General features: G+C 46.8%; 2 long non-coding RNA genes and 3 other non-coding genes across 5 annotated transcripts; 2 read left to right on the top strand and 3 right to left on the bottom strand.

Annotated features, from left to right (window-relative positions):
- Positions 1 to 2,062: 2,062 nt before the first annotated feature.
- TRNAA-AGC lies at positions 2,063 to 2,134 on the bottom strand. The gene has a single exon. It is a non-coding gene; the product is annotated as a tRNA-Ala (tRNA).
- A 6,315-nt stretch (positions 2,135 to 8,449) lies between these two features.
- On the bottom strand, positions 8,450 to 9,829 carry LOC109500081. Its single transcript, XR_002742589.2, has 2 exons — positions 9,683 to 9,829; positions 8,450 to 8,933 (listed from the first exon to the last, which is right to left on the bottom strand). It is a non-coding gene; the product is annotated as an uncharacterized LOC109500081 (long non-coding RNA).
- LOC111560575 lies at positions 9,030 to 12,194 on the top strand. Its single transcript, XR_002742590.2, has 2 exons — positions 9,030 to 9,705; positions 11,684 to 12,194. It is a non-coding gene; the product is annotated as an uncharacterized LOC111560575 (long non-coding RNA).
- TRNAA-AGC lies at positions 9,033 to 9,104 on the bottom strand. Its single transcript has one exon. It is a non-coding gene; the product is annotated as a tRNA-Ala (tRNA).
- Positions 12,195 to 16,427: 4,233 nt separating the features above from the next.
- TRNAR-CCG lies at positions 16,428 to 16,500 on the top strand. Its single transcript has one exon. It is a non-coding gene; the product is annotated as a tRNA-Arg (tRNA).
- Positions 16,501 to 20,371: the final 3,871 nt, after the last annotated feature.

Here is a 20,371-nt window from a genome sequence, read left to right as displayed (position 1 = left end):
TGATTAACTCATCCTTTTTCTCCAATTAAATGTGCCTGTGAAAAAAATAAAGCACTGCCTTTTCAGTTAGAGTGTCTACATGGCCTAAGGGATCATGTCTGCTCCCACATTCCTGTGCAGCCCATGGTCCTACCCAACTGCTGCCTCCTGCACATTCACAGATGGTCCCACACATGGCCACGTCGCCTTTCCTCTAAGAGTTTCTGAATCTGTAATTTCTCCCTGAGAAAGCTAAACAAAAGATAAGTTTGTTGAGATAGAACACCCAAATAAAACAAGGTTGAAGTTCCAAAATTCATCTACAGTGTACTTTAAAATGAGTCAGTCTTATTCTGAGTCAAAGTTAGACACAACTTGCTCTCAAAGAAGTACCTCAGACAGCTCAGGCAGCACGTTATTTGTTTTTATTGTTTTATTTTTAAAATGTTTTATTATTTTATTTATTTTTATAATTTAAATTTTTTCCATCCAATATTTTCTAAAGCGTTCTCATACTAAGCTCTTGACCTTTTCACTATATTCTCTTCTCCTTTAAATCAGAGGTGGGTTTCCATGGAGAAGTCTATGGTTGCATTATTTTCCCTTTTCCTTTTTTTTTCCCCTTCTCCCCGCCCCCACATTTGGGCTGAGCCCTAATATAATACAGAAAGGCAGCCGTGATAATTCAAGATATTCTTTCTCATGTTTTGTCTTGTTTCTTTTTGTGACTTCATGAATTCCCATAGTCTCCTGACATGGTGGGTACAAGTGGCAGAAAGACACTGTAAAATTGTACCTTGAAAACAAGAGGAGGGAAAACATGACAGCAGAACAGAAAGAGAACGATCGTTCGCTTCAAGAAAGTCTGGCTCCTGAGCACTACTTCGGAATCTTTTTTGGAGACGTAAATCCCAAAGCCAAGACATCTTAACTTGAGAAAGAATTGTCCTTGGAACTTATTTCTCCTTTGAAAATTCCCTAATCGCAAAAATTAAAGTAATGAAACAGAAAAAGAAAAAATTTCCTTGTCACTTCACAGGGAAACTTTTGACATTATGTTTGTTCGGGGAACCAGGATTCCCAATACCTGAGCAGTCCGTCAGCCCGCACTTCCATTGTGGTAGCTAAGGGTTAGGATCTTCAAAATCTATCACAGGGCTTAGTACACGAAAGGGGACTTTGGTATTAGCCAAATTATTAATTTTGGTATTAATACCAAAGCTCTTAAAGATTTGATGAGGACGAGGCCGCGCTGAGTATGGAAATGATTACAAGATACTATGCTATTTTAAATGTTGCTGAGCACAAAGACAGACACAAAGTTCCCGGTACATATTGGAAGTTAGCACAGTGTTGATTGCAAAACTTGCGAATGTTTATTAAAAGGAAAAAGAAACTTCACCTCGAATTCAATTATGTATGTTGATTCAGAAAATATTAATATTATATTACCATGGGAGAGAACAAGGTCCATTATCAGGCCGCACAAATGGTTCGACAATAGAAGTACATTTTTGCAATTGTATCTCCTACATTGGAATAGGAAATTGGGGAAAGATTAGAATACAGGCATGCACTTAAAATGTATACCCTCCTGAGCCACGTCCCAGCACCCAACCCGGCGTTTCCCAAAGCTTCCCAAATCACCCAACCCGGCGATTCCCAAAGGAATCGGTTGGGGATCCAGGTCGTGGTTGAGCGGGTCTGCGCGGGTGGGCCGTTCTGCGTTTCTCATCAGCTCGCAGGGGCCACCACGGTTGGTGCGAGGACTGCACTGATGGGGGCGCACCTGCCTCGGGCCGGGTCGCTAGGGGTGCAGACGGAACTCGGCTGGCACCCGTGTTGGGGCGCGGGGACCCTGCGCGGACGCCTTCGGGCGGCGCTGCAGCCGCGCCGAGGGCTGTGGGCGCGGCCACCGCGGACGGAAGCAGGGGAGCTAGGAAGACGGTGTGAGAGCCCGCGCCCTTCCCCCAGTCGGCCTCTCCGTCCTCGCCTCTCCTTTCCCGCGCGGTTAATACAGCTGCAAAATGGAGGCGAGGCCCCCGCGCCCACAGTAACGGTGAGGAGGGACCCGGAGCAAAAGTGGAGGTGCCGGGGATTGAACCCGGGGCCTCGTGCATGCTAAGCACGCGCTCTACCACTGAGCTACACCCCCGCAGGAAAGGCGTTCTCCCGGGAGGCTATTCAAGGGCAGCGCAGGCGCCGGCGACGGGTTCCCGGAGGCTGCCTGGGCCGGATCCGGGACCCCTGATGCGCGGCTCGCAACCTCGCAGCCGGGACGGAGGCTCGCTCCGCGGAGAGACGAGCGAAGCGCGCTGCGGGCCAGAGCCCGTGGGAGCCCCGGATCCGCCCCGCGAGGCCGCCGCGAACGCGTTCTCTCGGGTCTCCGCGCCCTCGTTTTCCCGCTCTCCCGGTTGCCGGAAGTCGTGCGCAGGGAGGCGACCGAGGAGGACAGGTGCAAAAGGCGGGGGGCGCGCAGACGCCGCCCCGGGTCGGTCCTCCCGGGAGACCGCGCGGGCGGTGCACCTGCCGCCCTCCCCCGCCTCACCACCACCCCCCACCCGGACGGCAGGCGCCGCGCCCCTCCCTCCAGCCCCAGGAGTGCACCTGCGAGGCTGACGGTGCGGACGTGGCTCTTTGGGTAGAGACAGTGTGGTTCTCCAGCCTCTCCAATTAGAGGCTAGAAGGACGCTGGCAACAGTGAAAAAGCCACCCAAGTCTCGGCTCAAGACGTTAGAAGGCGAACAGCGTGATAAACCAGAAGACTCGGAATAAACTAAAAGAAGGGAGCGCTGAGAAAGACGAATGCAGAAAATAACGAGTTTTAAAAAGTGGAACTAATAACCTAGATATTTGAAAAGGCAACAGAAGAGTCAAACTTCCAGCTAACCTAATTAAGAAAAGAGAAAATCAGGACCGCAGCCAAGTCCCCATCGTAACAAGAGGGCTTTTAAAGGCGTGAGAAGCATCGTAGCACAGTTCAGCAAATGATTTAAAAACTTAGATGAAGTGGATTTTGTAAATATCATATCCAAGTTAATCCTTGTACAGACGGGAGGCAAGCAGGCTATTATTCTAGAAAAACAGAGAAAGTAGTTGAACAGGCACGCCCCCAAAAGGGCACCAGGCAAAAATACTTTCACAAGGAAATTCTACCAAACTGTTAAATATCAGAAAGTCATGATGCTACTTAGATTATTCAAAGCATAGAAAAAGAAGAAAAACTTCCTATTCGGTGCATAAAGTGAGTATACTATTAACCACTTTTTTCAGGTTGCACCAAAGATTAAAACTATAAGCCTATTTCACATAATGCAGGATGTCCAACTGGGGGCTATTCCAGAAATGCACAGAGCACTCATTATTAAGAAAGATACCGGCAAAGATTCCCTTCTCCACACAAGTCTATGCAGGGCCCCCTGCGCTCCTTTTCAACTAGGCTTTGGCTTTAGGTCTTTGATTTTCATCTCTGTGTTGTCCAGTTTCTGTGAGAGTCCTTAGTTGGGTTAGCTAGGTGTCCCCCATCCTCCGTATCCGATCACCTTCCATGTCTAATTGGGCCCCTTATCCTCCGCCATCCCCCAGGTGACATAGGGTCACCGTGCCCCACTTCCAGCAAGAATCCCGTTAGGGCCATTCAGTCTCAATCCCTCCTTACCCCTGATGTTTCCTCTTGGGAACTTCCTAACCACTGATGAACCCCCACCCCACTCTTGGCTATAAATTCCCACTTGCCAAACACTGTATTTGGAATTGATAGTTCTATACTGAGGCCTCTTCCCCCCATTACAATATTCCTGAATAAAGTCTGTTTTTCCTGCTATTATAGCTACTAATCAGCTCTGGCTTATCTTTAACAACATTAATACAGACCATCATGTTGATAGAGAAAAGGAGGGAAAAAACATACATGATTATCTCTATAGGTTCAGAAAAAGCATTTGACAAAAGACAACGTATGTTTAATATTTTACTGGAGGATTTAGTGCCCTCCAAAAGTTCGTGTCCATTTGGAACCTGAAAATGTGACCTTATTTAGAAATAGCGTCTTTGTAGATGCATTTAGTTAGGAGGAGATCATATTGAAATATGATGAGCCCTAAATCCGCTGACTCATGTCCTTCTAGGAAGAGGAAAACATGTCAGAGACAGAGACACACAGAGAAAAGGAGGCCGTGCCACGATGCAGGCAGAGATTGGAAGTGGAGGGGTACCGGGAGCTGCCGGAAAGGAAGATGAGGCAAAGAAGGAGGCTCAGAGGGAGCATAACCCAGCTGACACTTGATTTTGTACTTCCAGCCTAGATAACTGTAAGAGAATAAATTCTTGTTGTTTTAAGCTACCAAGTTTGTGGTAATTTGTTACAGCCGCCCTAATAGACTAATACAAATAGGGCGCCTGGGTGGCTCAGTTGGTTAAGTGTCTGACTTTGGCTCAGGTCATGATCTCCCAGTGCGTGGGTTCAAGTCCTGTGTCAGGCTCTGTACTGACAGCTCAGAGCCTGGAGCCTGCTTTGGATTCTGTGTCTCTGTCTCCCTATCAGCCCCTCCCCAACTCATGCTCTGGCTCTCTCTCTCTCTCAAAAATAAGTAAGCTTTAAGAAAAAAACTAATACAAATATATTAAAAGCACTCTGTAAAATAAGAATTGACAGACACTTCTAAGCATAATATTTCTTGTCCCATTTTTTGGTGTCACAATCCTCCTGTATTCTAAAGCGCCCCTCCCATTCCGCTTTACTTTGACTCTCTTAGCTGTAGGGGACTCTGGAGTTATGAGAAATGAAGTCGTGATATGGAACAAGTAAGACTTTGATAATACGGAGGACAGAAATCCGGGGCCTGTTTCTCTGGGCATTTACTGAAAATCAGGAATGAGAGTAGAGGGTGAAATAGTTTGAGAAAGAGCAAATCGTTGATTCTATATAGTTTACTTGGTTCTACGCAGCTGTTTTAACCAAAAAGTCAAAAAAAAAATCATAGATGACAAGAGTTCTGTTGCCTTTCAATTTTCCTGTAAACCACTACGAGCAGATTCTGATTTAAATCCCAGCTGGTCCTCTAGGCTTGTGGCCTGAGGCATGGTTCAAAGGAGACGAGGAACCGCCTTGCTGCACAAGGTTCAGTTGGTGGGGCAGAAGACTCTTGGTCTCTGGGGGTGAGCTTGAGTCCCACGTTAGGGGAAAGCTAATTGTTGGTTTCCCGCTGGTGCATTTGCTGGTCTCCTCAGTTGTCCTCTGGGCTGCAGCCCCCGGGCTCCACGGTGAGGACGGTGTACTTGGTGTCTGTCCCAGGGGAAAGCTTAGAACTAAACACAGTTCAGAGGAGAGGGGGAAGGACGCCTTGAGAGAAAAACCTTCCTCTGATTCACCAGTGTCTGTAAGCTACGAAAACGTGATCGTATGAGCAAGAATATACAAAAGTGGAAGTTCTGACATAGAATCCTATTAGGACCCATGCCAAGGGGGCTGTCGACGGTGCTGACGGCCAAAGCTTTTCAGAGGCGAAAGGTCTAGTGAGGTCAGGCATGAGTGTATTTACAAGCTGGTGAAGGAGACTGAGGTGACCAGGATTATCTAATAGGAGTCTACTAAGGAGCCTCACTGATCTCTTTGTCAGACAGAGAAAGGGGGATATGTCCTGACTGCCGTGTGCTGATAGCCCCCGTGCACAACTGTGATTCATATCCTTAAAGATTCAAGGTGTACTTTGTGCTGGATGTGCTGTAACTTTTTCAAACTGGGTAAAAGAAGCTACCTACCCCTTTGCCCAACATCCACTCAGATGGCTGGACTAATGTTCTAACCTGCTAAAGGTTTAAGAGTTCACATCTATCCTGACAGTACATGTGACTTCAGACTGTGATTTTGAAATGCTATGATATGGAAACATATGTTTTTTTAAGTTGATGTATGGTTTGCACACACTGTTATGTTAGTTTCAGGTGCACAACAAATAATTCGACAACTCTGTACATTATGCTATGCTCACCACTATAGAAACACAGAGATTTTTAACTGTCTTGGGAAACTTAATTAAAAATTGGAAAATGTTAATGATTTATTAGAGGAAAATGCACATCTGAAAAAAAGCTCAATTATGATTGTTGAAGCATATTGGGGAATTAGACTTTTGAAGCTAGAGGAAATGCCCTAGAAAACTATCCAGGGGCCCGTGGGTGGCTCAGTCAGGTAAGCTTCCAACTTCGGCTCAGGTCATGATCTCACGGTTTGTGAATTCAAGTCCTGCGTCGGGCTCTGTGCTGACAGCTCAGAGCCTGGAGCCTGTTTCAGATTCTGTGTCTCCCTCTCTCTCTGACCCTCCCCCGTTCTCTCTCTGTCTCAAAAATAAATAAACGTTAAAAAAAAAAAAGAAAACTACTATCCACATTGTAAAAACGGTTTCTTGATGTGATTTTGAGAATCCAGAAGGACATAATCAAAAACCACAATCTACCATTAAAGAAAGCTATTGCCATCTGAGAACTCTCATGCACAGCAAAGGACTCTGATGTTCCCAAGATGGCCATTTGGTGGTGCCCACGCCATTCTCCAGAACATGGATGTGCACATTACCTGAAAGTGCTCACAAGGTCAAGGACAGATTCCTCCAAGCTCTTCACTTTATTTTTAGAAAAGTACACCCAAGAAGCTCCTTGGGTGGCCGAATCTTTTCTATGTCTATTTATCATAAGCTCCTTCCCCAAACAACAACAATGCTAAAGCTCTGATGAATCTTAAGGTTCTCCCATTAAAACGTACATTTCATTGTCCTCATTCTCCAGCCTAAGAAAGCAGTACAAATGAAATTCATGTTTTTTTTTTAAATCAACATTTTCAGAAGAGCTTTCTTTACCCTAAAATTCTACCTATTAAAAGATAAACTGAGGCATATGAAAATTTTTTAGTTTATTTGAGCAAAAATCAACTCGGATCTGCTAGGGGCAAGCTTGTGGTGGTTAGAGATGCCCCTCTGACAGCAGGTATAAACACAGAGCAGAAGACAAGAAAGGAAGTCATTCGACTGGCTAGAGCTTAAAGCCTCGTTGGCTGTTTGTGATTTATTGTCCTTATTGTTTCTATTTCTGAACCTTCGAGCGCATACAGGCTTAGTTTTAATCTGCTTAAGCAGGCATTAGAGCCCCCTCGTCTACTGGCCTCTCTGCTTAATTGATTTAACAGTCCTAAGGTAATACAACTTATGCCACAAAATCCTCACAAACCTTTACTGTATAACATCGCTGGAGAACTCTATAAAGTTTAGATTATTTCTTCCCTGACAAATTCTATCCTATTGCCGATGGAGTTCAGGACATGCTACTCCAACATATGGCACTTCGGCATATTACATATTTTAAGCTGAAGGGATCTGAGAAAACAGCAAAAGGTCACTCTGGCCTCCCTCTATTGCCCTTCTTCCCTGAAACAGGTCATAAAAGGTGACCTGTGAGAGATGCCCGCCCTGTGACTGAGAGAAGCATCCTTATTTCCAAAGACAAAGGGACACCCCTGAAAAACAACCTTGCTAAGTTTCCCCCAACTGGCCAGATTACCTCAGCCTCCTTAACCTATCACATCCCTCCACGGGTGACCACTGTGCACCCAACCCAACCCAAACATACTCACATCTGTTTCCTTGGGTCATCCTTTCCTTAGGAAGGCTCTCGTGTCACGGTGTCATGTGAAACTTATGTTAAGTAAATTTGTATGTTTTTCTCCTGTTAATCTGCCTTTGTCTTTTTAATGTTCAGACCCAGCCAGGGACCCTGAGAGGGTTGAGGAAATCTTTTGCGTCCCCTACATAACCTTCTAATTTTGCAGGTATTATCACAATCTAATGTTAAGCACATGGTTCTGTGGTTCAGGTACAAGTTGTATTTTCAAAAGAGACACTACAGGACACACACATACATGAGTCAGGAAACTGGTTAATTTGGAAAAGATAGCCTGTAACGTTAACCTTAGACCTACATTGGAAAAGTCTGATTAAACACAAATATCCCCTTAAACTCTAGGGCATCCACTCGGTTTCATGTTTAACCATGGGCAAGAGATGATTATGTCCTGGGCCCCTCCTGGCCATGTCTCTTCCCGTGGATATTGGGTCCACACTCTATGTATGGGGGCTCCCAGAATTCTCTATCAAAACAGCCCAGACCCTCCCCTCTTCCAGGGCCTGAACAGACGTCACCCCCTCCCCCCACCCCCTTTCGGAGGCCATCCTTCTGAGGGCAGACCATGCCATTAGCATGCATGCTTCTAGGCCTAGGAGGTGGCCCTGAACTGGCTCTTTGCCAAGTGGAGTGTTTGAAGCTTAGAAGTGTGTGCTGAGGTGTTCACACGTTGAATGTACAAAGCCCTTCAAAATGTGGGATGGAACCGGGGGTGCTAAGAAAGGGGATGGGGCTGTCTATTTTCTGATTCCCCTCTTAACTCATCTATCAGTATTAGCCAAGCAGGTGCTTCTTCAAGTCAGTCAGATAAGGATAGAGTTTATTTAACACAATACAGAATTTCTGTCTAGATGATAAGTTTACGTGATACTTGAGAAGTTTCTTCAAAGTCAGGAATGACTTTAAAGGTGTAACAGCAGAGAGAGGGGATGAGAGGAGAGGGCGGAAGGAGGTAGGAGGGCTGTGACTGGGAGCGGGTGCTGGGAATGCACAATTTCGTCCGCCACCCCTCCCCCCCTGCCCCAGCAACTCGGAGAAGGAGGGCATGAAAGGACAGGGTCCAGTGCGCTGCGCCTACGTGCGTCTTGCTCTCCGACGGTACCGCGAGGTGAAGCCGCTGCAGGTGCGCCGGGTCGTCGCTGCTGCGGTGGTTCTCGGGTGGAGAACCCGCCAGCAGGTGGCTGCGGACTCGGCCACGCCCAGTCCCAGAGCAGAGATGCGCGCGCACCGCAAGCAGAGTGGGGTCGGGTGGTTCTCGTTGTTTTTCATGTGAGTTCGGAGGACTGCAAGAAAACAAAGAGACAAGAGAGAGGCGCAGACACGTTTTAATAAATGGTGAGGCGGCCGGAGAGCTGTTGGAGCAAAACCTGCGTCTTCAAAAGTGGAGGTGCCGGGGATTGAACCCGGGGCCTCGTGCATGCTAAGCACGCGCTCTACCACTGAGCTACACCCCCTCGCACACAGAGAGGCCCGGAAATGTGCCTATGAATGTTCGCTGCGGGTTTCGGTGGCGGCTCACAACCCTTCGCGGCGCCGAGGCGGGTGCACGGGCCCAGTACCAGACTGCCCCGAAGACGCGCTGGGAGAAGGAGAACCCGGGCCGCACGGCGGTCCCGTGTGGGACCTCACTGCGCGCCCAGGCGGAGGTCTGGGAGGAGCCGTGTGTCCGGAGAGGCGGCCGAGGGCCGAGGGGGAGGAGCAATGAGGGGACCAGGACCCCCCAGGACCCGAGGGGCCCGGAGATGCGCCGGGGACGCGGGCAGAGCGGGCGGAGCGCAGCGCCCTGTCGGGCCGAGCCGCACCAACTGCGAGGAGCGCGGGGCCGGCGCGTCCAGGGGGCTCGGTCTGCAAACCCGGCTCCCTGAATCGGCCCTTGGACCGGCGGTGTGCACGCTTCCGCCGTGTGGGTCCTCGTGCGCCGACCCGCGGGTGGATTATTTCCCGCTGGGGACACTCGAGGCGCTGCCGACTCTGGGGGCTCTTGACCTTCCCGGTCACGAGCTGCACGAAGGGTTTGGACGGGGGCCCCTACCGCGAAGAGCGCTGCCACTCTTGGTAAGAAAGACGTCTCTGCACAGCCGGGCGAACGTGTTCGCCGAGCGTGCCTGTCCCTATGTTTGGTGAATTTGCTTCCCCTCCAAGTCCTCTAAGTCTGCGCTTCCGGAGAACGGCTCCTCCCCCACCCACCCCCCCCCCCCACCCCCTGCACTTGCTTGCTCGGTCACCACACGTGGGCGTCTTTCCCGAGCGAGGCAGGGAAGCCAACCGTGTGTCTGCGCTGCCGCGATGTGGGTCCTGGGGTGGGGGTGCACCTGCCTCGGCCCGGGCCGCTGGGGCAGCGGGGAATACCGACCCCGGGAGCTCGCGTGTCTTCAGCGTGTTGAGCTGGGGACCTGGGGCAGAGGATGAGGAGAGACAAGTGTAGATAAGTGCGTATGCTTTACAGGGTTCTCAGGAAACAAAACAAAACAAAACAAAACACGAAGTTTCTGAATGTAAGCATCTAAGCATATTTTATTGCAGGAGCCGAGATTCAGGTTCTATCCGTGGACATGCAAATTATCTTTCTCCTCCAGGCGTAAAGCTATGAAATAGGGCTTGGCCCTGGAGACTCTACATTTATGGCTGGCCCGGGGGTACTCGCACCTGCCGGCTAACAACAAATCCGAACAGCAGAACTGGGGGGACGAGGGAGAGCCACGGTTGCGGTTCAACCCTGCTCTGGCCTGCTGTACAGAAGGAAGTTTTCCGGCGGTTATTGGGCGGAGCAGTGTTCAAGGCCTAAACCAGCAGAGGCGAGGGATGGGAAGGATGAACCCTTTTGACAAGGAGAGTGAATGGACAGGAATTAGAGTCTTGGTGGGCTTGGGAAGATAGCGTGCACTTAGAAACACACACACATAGCTTGACTGATGTGGGCGTCTTTGTCCACATCAAAAGAAAAAGAATTCTGTCCAAAGAAAAAAATATATTTCTTTGATAATTTTCTCCCTTTTGTTCTTCCTTCTTCTTTTCTTCTTTTTTCTCATTCCCTTTCTTCTCTTGTTTAGAATTCCTATTAGTTGGCTGTTGAACTACCTGGAATCATCTCTGAATTTATTCTCTTTCCATTTCTGTGTCTTTTTGTTTTACTGTAAGAGAAATTTCCTCAGCTTGAGAGAGCCAACCCCACGTAGACGTTGCTCATGGAAAGGTCCTTGCAAAGGCTGGAAGGAGGAAACTAGGCTGAAATGATTACCCATACCTGTGCCTCCATTACTCCAGCTCCATGTTAAGGGAAGAGAGAAGGGAATTCTTACCAATCCCTGTCCAGATAATTAGGTATTTTTAGTTCTTTTTAAAAATTTATTTATTTATTTTTTAAATTTACATCCAAGTTAGTTAGCATGTAGTGCAATTCTGATTTCAGGAGTAGAACCCAGTGATTCATCCCCTACATGTAATACCCGGTGCTCATCCCAACAAGTGTCCTTCTTAATGCCCCTTGCCCATTTAGCCCATCCCCCCACAGGTATTTTTATTCCTTGGACTCTTTTTCTGCATCTGTACAAGTATCAGCAAATATTGAAGGTACTGAGGGGATTCAGGTCATCCTGGAATTCTTCCAAGGAACTTCTCTATTATTTCCTTCTTACATAAACACTTGTTGAAATAGCTTTCCAGGCTCATGTTGGAGCCACTCCTGCTGGTGGGGGGCTAGGGGGAAGGCACATCTGTAAACATCTGCAAAACATAGGTAACTTCCGTAACCCTGTGAATGATCTGCTTGACCAGAACCGCAGAGTATCCAGTCTGCCACTCCCCAGCGCCCAGTCAACTGGGCCTTCTCTCTCCAGACAAGGTCCATGCGGCCCCAGCCAATCAGAAATGTTTTGTTTTCTCTTCCTTGTTCTTTATTCTTTATGTTATAAAAGCTTCCTCTACCTTTAACCCCATTTTGCAGTTCTCTGAAAGGAGACTGTCCACTTCATGAAGCACTGAAGTGTGTTTGTATCACCTAACTCGTCTTCTTTAATCATTTTTTAAACACCAGAAAAGCGAGGATGAGCCATGATCTCGAAGCAGCAAGAGTTGGAGGTCTTGGCTGACAGGCTCCTGGGAGCTTCTGGTACCTCAGCCCTAACTCACCAAGGACTTCCCTCTCTTCCCATGCTGCGTGGGAGAGTGGGAAGGGCAGTTCATTGTGAAAAAGCTTCAAGGACTTCCCAATGTGAACAACAATTCAACAAATAAGTATGCTTGGCCTTGCTAACAATCAGTTGTGAGGCTGAAAACATCCTTTTCCAAATTATGTCTTACAAAATAATCCAACCATGTTAGAGGAAAGGCTGAGTTATCTACTTCCACCTATAGAAAATAATATGACACAATTGTTGTTATATGAAAGGTAATAAAAATAATGCAGCGAAGCCGTGTAGGAGAAACATATTATAGAGGTATATCAATAAGCTATCTCTGTGATTGTGGAATCCATCAGTTTTTTAAAGTTTGTAATCTGTTTCTGTTTATGTTCTTATTCTAAATAAATATTTACTTTCACCGTTGACTTTGTATTCGTCGTTTTGAATACAAATTTTTTTTCTTAAAGGTGATCCCTGATATTATATGTAAGCTTTAGGTCTCATAACACATGGATCTGCCCCTGCCAATGAATTTTAAAAATCACACCTGTTTACCTAAAACATTGTGATGTTGAAGCAAAATGTTATGATTGATATAGATACATAAGGAATTAAGACATCGGATGCTGTGATGACCACATGGCTAAGGTGTTGGGCTCGGACCCGGCTGGGGCTTCCCTCTACAAGCTCCAGTCCTGCTCACAACACCTTTGCCTTCTAACCTAGCCTGCTGTTAAGAGTTATTTGTGGCCGAGATACACTAATTGTTAGACTGTGTTAGAGAAGACAGCATTAGGACCACACCCCTTCCTGGTGCCCAGTACTGCTTAGCAAGATAAGGTCCTGAGGCCAATTTGAATGTCAGCATCCTGACCTCAGTTGTGACTTTCTTTTCCTGCTAGAGATGGACTTTCTCAAAGCTGAGGTAGTCCACCATGAAACAGTTTCTTATTGGACAAATTCTGTAACCCAGAAAGAAAATAAGTTTGAAATTGCGTGTTTTCAGGGAAACTGAGCTGATCCTAAATATCCCCAGCTCATTCTGGCAGGAGCCTCAGACAGCTCCAAATCCTGCGCAGAACCCCAGACGTATTCAGGACATACTAACAGTTTTCAGAAATCCTTGAGGAGCTGGTGAAGGAAAAGCAGTGTGGTCACCTAAAACGAGGGCAGGCTTTGGAACAATGTTATGCACACTTCTAATACCGTTTAAGCTTTTTTGCAGCGTACTAAAAAAAATGTAAGGAAAAGAAATGTAAGGTTTTCAATTCATTTACGGTAGCTAGGGTAACCCTTGCTCCAAAACTTTCCAAAGCTGAATGAAAAGGAAATCAAAGACCAATCTCATTCATGTGTATTGTTGCAAAAATTATGAATAAAATACAGGCATGTTAACACAAACACCATGTTGACCCAAACAAATTATTTTTCCAGGAACACAAGAATGATTTATCATCAGGGGAAAAAAAAAAACAATTACTAAGATGAATTAATAGCTTGAAGGAGAAAAAAATGACATGATCTCAATAGGTAACAAAAAGAATTTGGAAAAATTCAAAATCCACATTAGTGCAGATACTCTGGAAAGCCGTATGGAAGTTCCTCGAAATATTAAAAATAGAACTACCCTGTGATCCAGCAATTCCACTTCTGGGTATGTGTCCAAGAAAGCACAAACACTAATAGAAAAGATATCTGCGCCCCCTAAGTTTACTGCAGCAATATTTACAATAATACAAGATATGGAAAAAAACCTATGTGTCCATCAATGGATGAATGGATAAAGAAAATGTGATACACACACACACACACACACACACACACACACACACACACAGAGAGAATGCAGTATTGCTCAGCCATAAAGAGAGAATAAAATCCTGCCATTGTGACAACATGGATGGACCTCGAGGGCATTATGCTAAGTAGAGTAAGTCAGACACAGCGACACAAATACCGTATGACCTAATTTACATGTAGAATCTAAAACAAAACAAAACAAATGAAAAACCTCATACATGCAGAGAACAGATCAGTAGTTGCCAGAACGGGAGCCAAATGGGTGAAGGGAGAGAAAGATATAAACTTCCAGTTATAAGATCAGTAAGTCCTGGCATGTGATGTGCAGCACGGTGACTAAAAATGAAAAAAAAAAAAAAATCAGAAATCTAAAGCTATTCCAGGCAGGTTGGAGAAGATTTCTTCTATGCTTCTACTGTATCCTAAAACTAAACAGCAAATGTTTTCTTAATGGAAACAAGATCATCCATATGCATCCAAAGCCAACATCATATTTAAGGAAAACTGTGGTCGGTCTAGTCTAACTAAGTACAAGAATAATGGAAGGAAGAAGGAAATAAAAAATACAAAATTGGGGAAGGGATGATGTATGTCACGATGTCTAGATAAAAATCCAGACGAATCCCCTGAAGAGTTTAGACTTCTGAAATGTAATGTTATCTCCTCTGGACGGCGACCACCTGTTTCCAAAGAGTGCTACCTAATTGTCATGCAAAACTTATTTCCAGCTGGGATCTGCAGTCCACCTTCAAATTTGTAAATTTGTTTGCCAGGGGTGGTAAGATTCCTTCCGTCTGTATTCTCACTCTTTGGCCCAAACATTTTTACTAGAATCATGAATTCTAGCACGTCCTTGGTCATAGAATATTGTGTCAGATGGCTTCGTCTCTGCCATTTGGGCCATAACAGAACTGGCAGGGCTATAGTCTGTCCCCAACCTGCCCCCACCGCCATCACCCCTTCAGACTAAAGCTCTGACTTGAAACCAGGTTTCTGTTTTGGTGGAAAACAGCATTCCCCTGCCTACCTAAGGACTAATGGGTACGTCATGGCCAAAAAAAGCCGGAAATTTGTGCAGCCATGTGACTTATCAAATTGGGATCAGACAGAAAGATACTATAGATGTAAATACTATTATGTAGGAATGTTTTCCCTTTTTTTTCTCTTTTCGTTCCTCCTTTTCCCCCTCTGTAGAGTGTAAACACCAAGGCCCTGCAAATACGTTGATTTCTAATTATGGATGGGGGATGGGAAATTTGTTAACGAGGCAAAGGAGGGGAAAGGAAGAGAGACAGAAGTTAGGGTCCAGTAGATTTAGAGAGAACGTGTGAAGATTTTTTTCAGGGAGGTTTGTGGCAAATGGGCCCAACTATTACTTCGGCGTATGAAAACAAAGGATGCATTCATTCTTCTCGGTCTATGCGGCCTTCCCCAGGGCTCGGCCAGCTTTCCCTGATCATGACTAGCCCACTCGGAAGCCCATCGACACAAAGATCACCTTACTTGCGCAAAGCGTCCATACAATGTTCTTAGTGACTGAAGCAGTTCAGTTGGCAGAGCACTGGACTGGTTTGGAGTTCTGTGGTTAGATCTTGAGAGTCGCGGAAATTATTCTCTTGTGGCCCTGCTCCCAGAGTAACTGGCTGAGGGCCCCCACCCCTTGCGGAAATACATATTTTAGAGTGACAATGCTTGGTGAACAGGAACTATAACTCTTTCACACCATGGGGTTCAGGGCCTTACCCCAAAATGAGGCATCCTGGCATGTTGGGTATCTTCAGCTGAAGGAGTTTGAGAAAATGGCAGAAGCAGGAAGGTCACTCTGACCCCCACCCTCCAAACAGGTAAAGACCCCATCAAGTGAGAGGCGCCTTCTCTGTGCTGAGAGGAGCGCCCTCACCTGAGGAGACAGAGGGACTCAGGAAGCAGCCGAACAAGCGGGCCTGGCTGAGTTTCCCCAACTTGCCACTCGGACCTCCTGCCTTCTGCCTGTCCTACTCCCACCCCACCTCGCCCCCTTTTCGTCGAACCCGGCATAGAAACACTCAGGTTTCGCGGTTTCTTCCTCTCCCTGCGAAGGCTCCCAGGTGACCCCAAACTGACACGAAAGACATGTGTGTCCCTCCTGTCCACCTACTGGTCCGTTCCGTGTCCAGACTGAGGCCCGAAGGGGGTCACGTTTTCGTCCCCTCACCCCCTTCCTGAAATGAACGGGGTGTAGTGTCTGCGTTTCTACAGCGCCGTGTGCTAGTGACAGCGAGGGGCCCGAGCCCCCTCGGGCCATCCCCCCCCCCCCCCGCCCCGCCGCGCACCTGCCGCGGGTCGCGTCCCCAGGTCCGGCCCCCACAGTGGGCGCGCCGAAGATGGTGACTGAAGGCCTGGACGACCAGGGGCACCGCGCCCACCTGCAGGGGAGACGCGGCGGAGAAACCGGCGACCCGGGAGACGCCGGCGGGAGACCCTCCCCCCCTTCCCTCCCGGTGACCGCGAGCTTCCTCCCCAGCCCTGACCTTGGATGAGGCCGCAGACGGAGCGGGGACATCGCGCGTCCAGGACCAGCCACACGCGCCAGTCCCCCAGGCCCGCTCCATTCTCCGGAGCGCGCGGAAACCCAGCGGCCGGCCTTCCTGGGGGCCCCCAGCCCGCGCCCCCGGCGGGTCCCGGCAGGTGACGGCCGCACCCGTCTGCGCCATCAAGCCGCCCGCATCCCCGCGGTCCCCGCGGTCAGGTGTGCGCCCTGCGGTCGTACGCCCCCCCCCCCCCCCGCAGCATCCTCAGAGCTCGCGTCCGCAAGGACCCCTCCCCACCGCGCCACTTACTCTTTGTGTCGAACGTGGCGGGGGCGACCTGTCAGCTGGCCGCGTGGCCTAATGGATAAGGCGTCTGATTCCGGATCAGAAGATTGAGGGTTCGAGTCCCTTCGTGGTCGCTGTTTTCCTCCGCGGGTGATGCTTCAAGCCCGGCGGGCAGACTTTTCCTCCTCATTTAACCGGCGGGTGTCCGCGGGGTGACAGGGCAGTGTCCTCTGGGGTGACAGTTGCAGATGTTTGCTGGGTGACAGGTGCCTCAGAAAGAACCGGGCGGAGGTAGCAGGTGCGTCCTCGGAGCTTTCTTTCCAGTAGACCCGACACGTGGCATCAGGTGAACAGAAACACAGTGACCACAACTACTTGCAAGCCCTGGGAAGGGATGAGCGTCAGGCTGAGATCAAGAGTAGGGACGGGGCTTCCTCAGGCGGGATGTTCCTGGAGGGACCTGGTCTTCCCCAAGCTGACATTACTGGACATTTTTGTTGGGGGAGGAGGAGGGGTTCACTAAAGTATCAATGAAAAGGGGTAAGGTTGAGTTGCATTTCTGGGAACAAGATCTCTGACTAGGGTTCCCTATGACCGTGGCTCCAAACGTGGTTTGAAATCGGGGTTCTCCAGATTGTCATTAGCTGCCAGGCACGTAACTCCACCAGCTCCCAAACAATGATCTCAGAGAGAAGCCACCAAAGGCTTTTATCCCAGACCCAACTGTCCTCCAGATCAACTCCTGCTAGTGTAGTCGAGATGGCTTCAGTTTCAACAGGTGAACAAATGCCGCAAATGGGTCTGAACAGCCCGGAGTTTCCTCAAAACACTTAAAAACAGAAGCATTAAAAATATGATCCAGCAATTCCAGTCCTGGGTATATATCCAGGAGAAGTGAACGCAGGGTGTCAAAGAGATGTTTGCACTATTCACAACAGCCAGGAGGTGAAAGAAACCCAAGTGTCCTTGGAAGGATAAATGAATAAACAAAATGTGATACTTACAGTGGAGTATCACCTAGTCTTAGGAAGGGAATCCTGTCACAGGCTAGACATACATCAACCTTGAGGATGCTTTGTTAAGCAAAATAAGCTAGTCACCAAAAAAGACAAATGTGGTATCATTCCACTTACATAAAGTAGTTAAAATAGTCAAATTCAGGGGGCACCTGGGTGGCTCAGTCGATTGAGCGTCTGACTCTTGATTTTGGCTCAGGTCATGAGATTGGTGAGTTTGAGCCCCAGGTTGGGCTCAGCGCTGACAGCATGGAGCCTGCTTGGGATTCTCTCTCTCTGCCTCTTTATTTGTCTGCCCCTCCTATGCTCTCTCTGTGTCTCTCAAAATAAATAAATAAACGTAAAAAAATAAATAAGATAGTCAAATTCATAGAAACAGAAAATAGAATGGCAGTTACCATTCTGTGGGGGAAAGAGGAGTTGTTTAATGGTTGTAGAGTTTCAATTTTGCAAGATAAAAAGAGCTCCAGTGATCTGTTCCACAACAATATGGGTATACTTAACTCTACTGAACAGCAGTAACGGTTAAGATGGTAAATTTTATGGGCTTTAAATTCACAATTGAAAAAATAATGGCTGCCTGGGTGGCTCAGTAGGTTAAGTGTCGGACTTCGGCTCACGGTTCATGAGTTTGAGCCCTGCGTTGGGCTATGTGCTGAGAGCTATGTGCTCAGAGCCCGGGGCCTGCTTCGGATTTTGTGTCTCCCTCTCTCTGCTCCTCCCCACTCGCATTCTCTCTCTCAAAAATAAATAAACATTAAAATATATACATATGTAAATATTCATCCTAAAAAAATCATTTGGCCATAAACCTAGAGGTTTGATCCTGGACTCTCAGTTATTTCTTTTTTTTTTTAATGTTTATTTTTGAGAGAGAGGCGGGGTGGGGGGTGAAGCACAAGCGGGGAGGGGCAGAGCAGGGGAGGCGCAAACCGTGAGATCATGACCTGAGCCGAAGTCGGACGCTCAACCGACTGAGCCACCTAGGTGCCCCTAGACTCTCAGTTCTTTTTTAATTAACATTTTTATTTTAATTGCAGCATAGTTAACATGTAGTGTTACATTAGTTTCAGGTCTACAGCTTAGTGATTCAACAATTCTATATATGCTCAGTGCTCATCATAAGTGTACTCTTGATTGCCATCACCCACGTCCCCTCTGGTAACCATCAGTTTGTTCTCTATATTAAGAGTCTGTTTCTTGGTTTCTCTCTCTCTCCCTCTTTTTTGCCTTTGTTCATTTGTTTTATTTCTTAAATTCCACATATGAGTAAAATCATATGCTATTTTTCACTTAGTGTAATACATTGTAGCTCCATCCAGGTCCTTGCAAATGGCAAGATTTCATTGTTTTTGATGGCTGAGTAATATTCCATTGTACATACATATGACATATCCTCTATCCACTCATCTATCGGCAGACACTTGGGCTGCTTCCATACTTTGGCTATAATAATGCTGCAACAAATATAGGGGTGCAAATATCCCTTTGATTTAGGGGTTTTGTATTTTTTTGGTAGATACCCAGTAGTGTGATTACTGGATCCTAGGGTAGTTCTATTTCTAACTTTTTGAGGAACCTCCATACTGTTTTCCAGAGTGGCTGCACCAGCTTTCATTCCCACCAACAATGCAAAAGAGATCCTGTTTCTCCACATCCTCGCCAACATCTGTTGTTGCCTGAGTTGTTAATGTCAGCCATTCTGATAGGTATAAGGTGGTGTTTCATTGTGGCTTTGATTTGTATTTCCCTGATGATGAGTGGTGTTGAGCATCTTTTCATGTGTCTGTTAGCCATCTGGATGTCTCTGGAGAAGTGTCTGCTCATGTCTTCTGCCCATTTCTTACTTGGATTATTTGGTTTTTAGTCTGGATTCTCAATCCCGTTCCATTGGTCTGTATGTCTGTCCCTATGCCAGTACCACATACTGGTAATGTATTGGTTGCCTTAGCCTTTACTGAGTCTTGAAATCAGGAAGTGTGAGTCCTCCACCTTTGTTATTCTTTTTCAAGATTGCTTCAGCAATTCACGTTGAAATTTAATATGAATTTGAGGAATAGCTTTCTCTTTTCTGTAAAAAAAAAGCTGTTGAAATTTTGATAGAGATTATATTGATCTGTAGATCACTTTGGGTAGTAGTAACATCTTAACAATATTGTCTTCCTATTTAGGAACACAGGACATCCTCTTTGGATCCTAATTTCAGGAATGTTTTATAGAATTCAATGTGCATATCTTTCACCTCCTTGGTTGAATTCATTCCCAGGTATTTTATTCTTTAATGCTATTATAACTGGGATTGCTTTCTTAGTTTTCTTTATGGAATCCTGTTCAATGCTAGTATACAGAAACAGAACTGATTTTTGTGTGTTGATCTTGTACTCTTCAACTTTTCTGACTTCACTTATTACCTCCTGTTGATTCTTTGCGATCATGTCACCTGTGAATAGAGGCAGTATTATTTTTTCCTTTCCAGTTTGGACACCTTAGATTGATTTTTCTTGTCTAATTGCTCTGGCTAGAACATTCAGTACAATGTTGGATAGCATAGTGTTGAGGAAGGCATCCTTGTCTCATCCCTGATCTTAGGGAGAATGCTTTTTCAGTCTTTCAACATTGAGGATGATGTTCACAGTGGGTTTTTTATAGATGCCCTTTATCATATTGAGGAAGAGCATGCTGTTTGAAGTGGTGAACCAGTCTCTTTCTCATCTCATGTTCCATGAAAGGGGGATGCCCATAATAAAATTGGGTGAAATGGAGTTAAAATAGGAGTACTGTCCCATTTCAATAAATTCCACATCAAATTTATTTAAAAAATTGAATGATCCCAGCACAAAGGATTTAGCTGAATTCTCTACTAAAGAAGCCTGGCCTAGGGGCACCTGGGTGGCTCAGTCGTTTCAGCATCCCAATTCTTGATTTCGGCTCAGGTCATGATCTCTCAGCTCATGAGTTCAAGCCCCATGTCAGGCTCTGCACTGATGGT

Source organism: Felis catus, chromosome B2 (genome assembly GCF_018350175.1).
Source record: "Felis catus isolate Fca126 chromosome B2, F.catus_Fca126_mat1.0, whole genome shotgun sequence".
Taxonomy (NCBI): domain Eukaryota; kingdom Metazoa; phylum Chordata; class Mammalia; order Carnivora; family Felidae; genus Felis; species Felis catus.
Note: the sequence above shows the minus strand (reverse complement) of the source record. Positions and strands in the feature narration are given on the sequence as shown.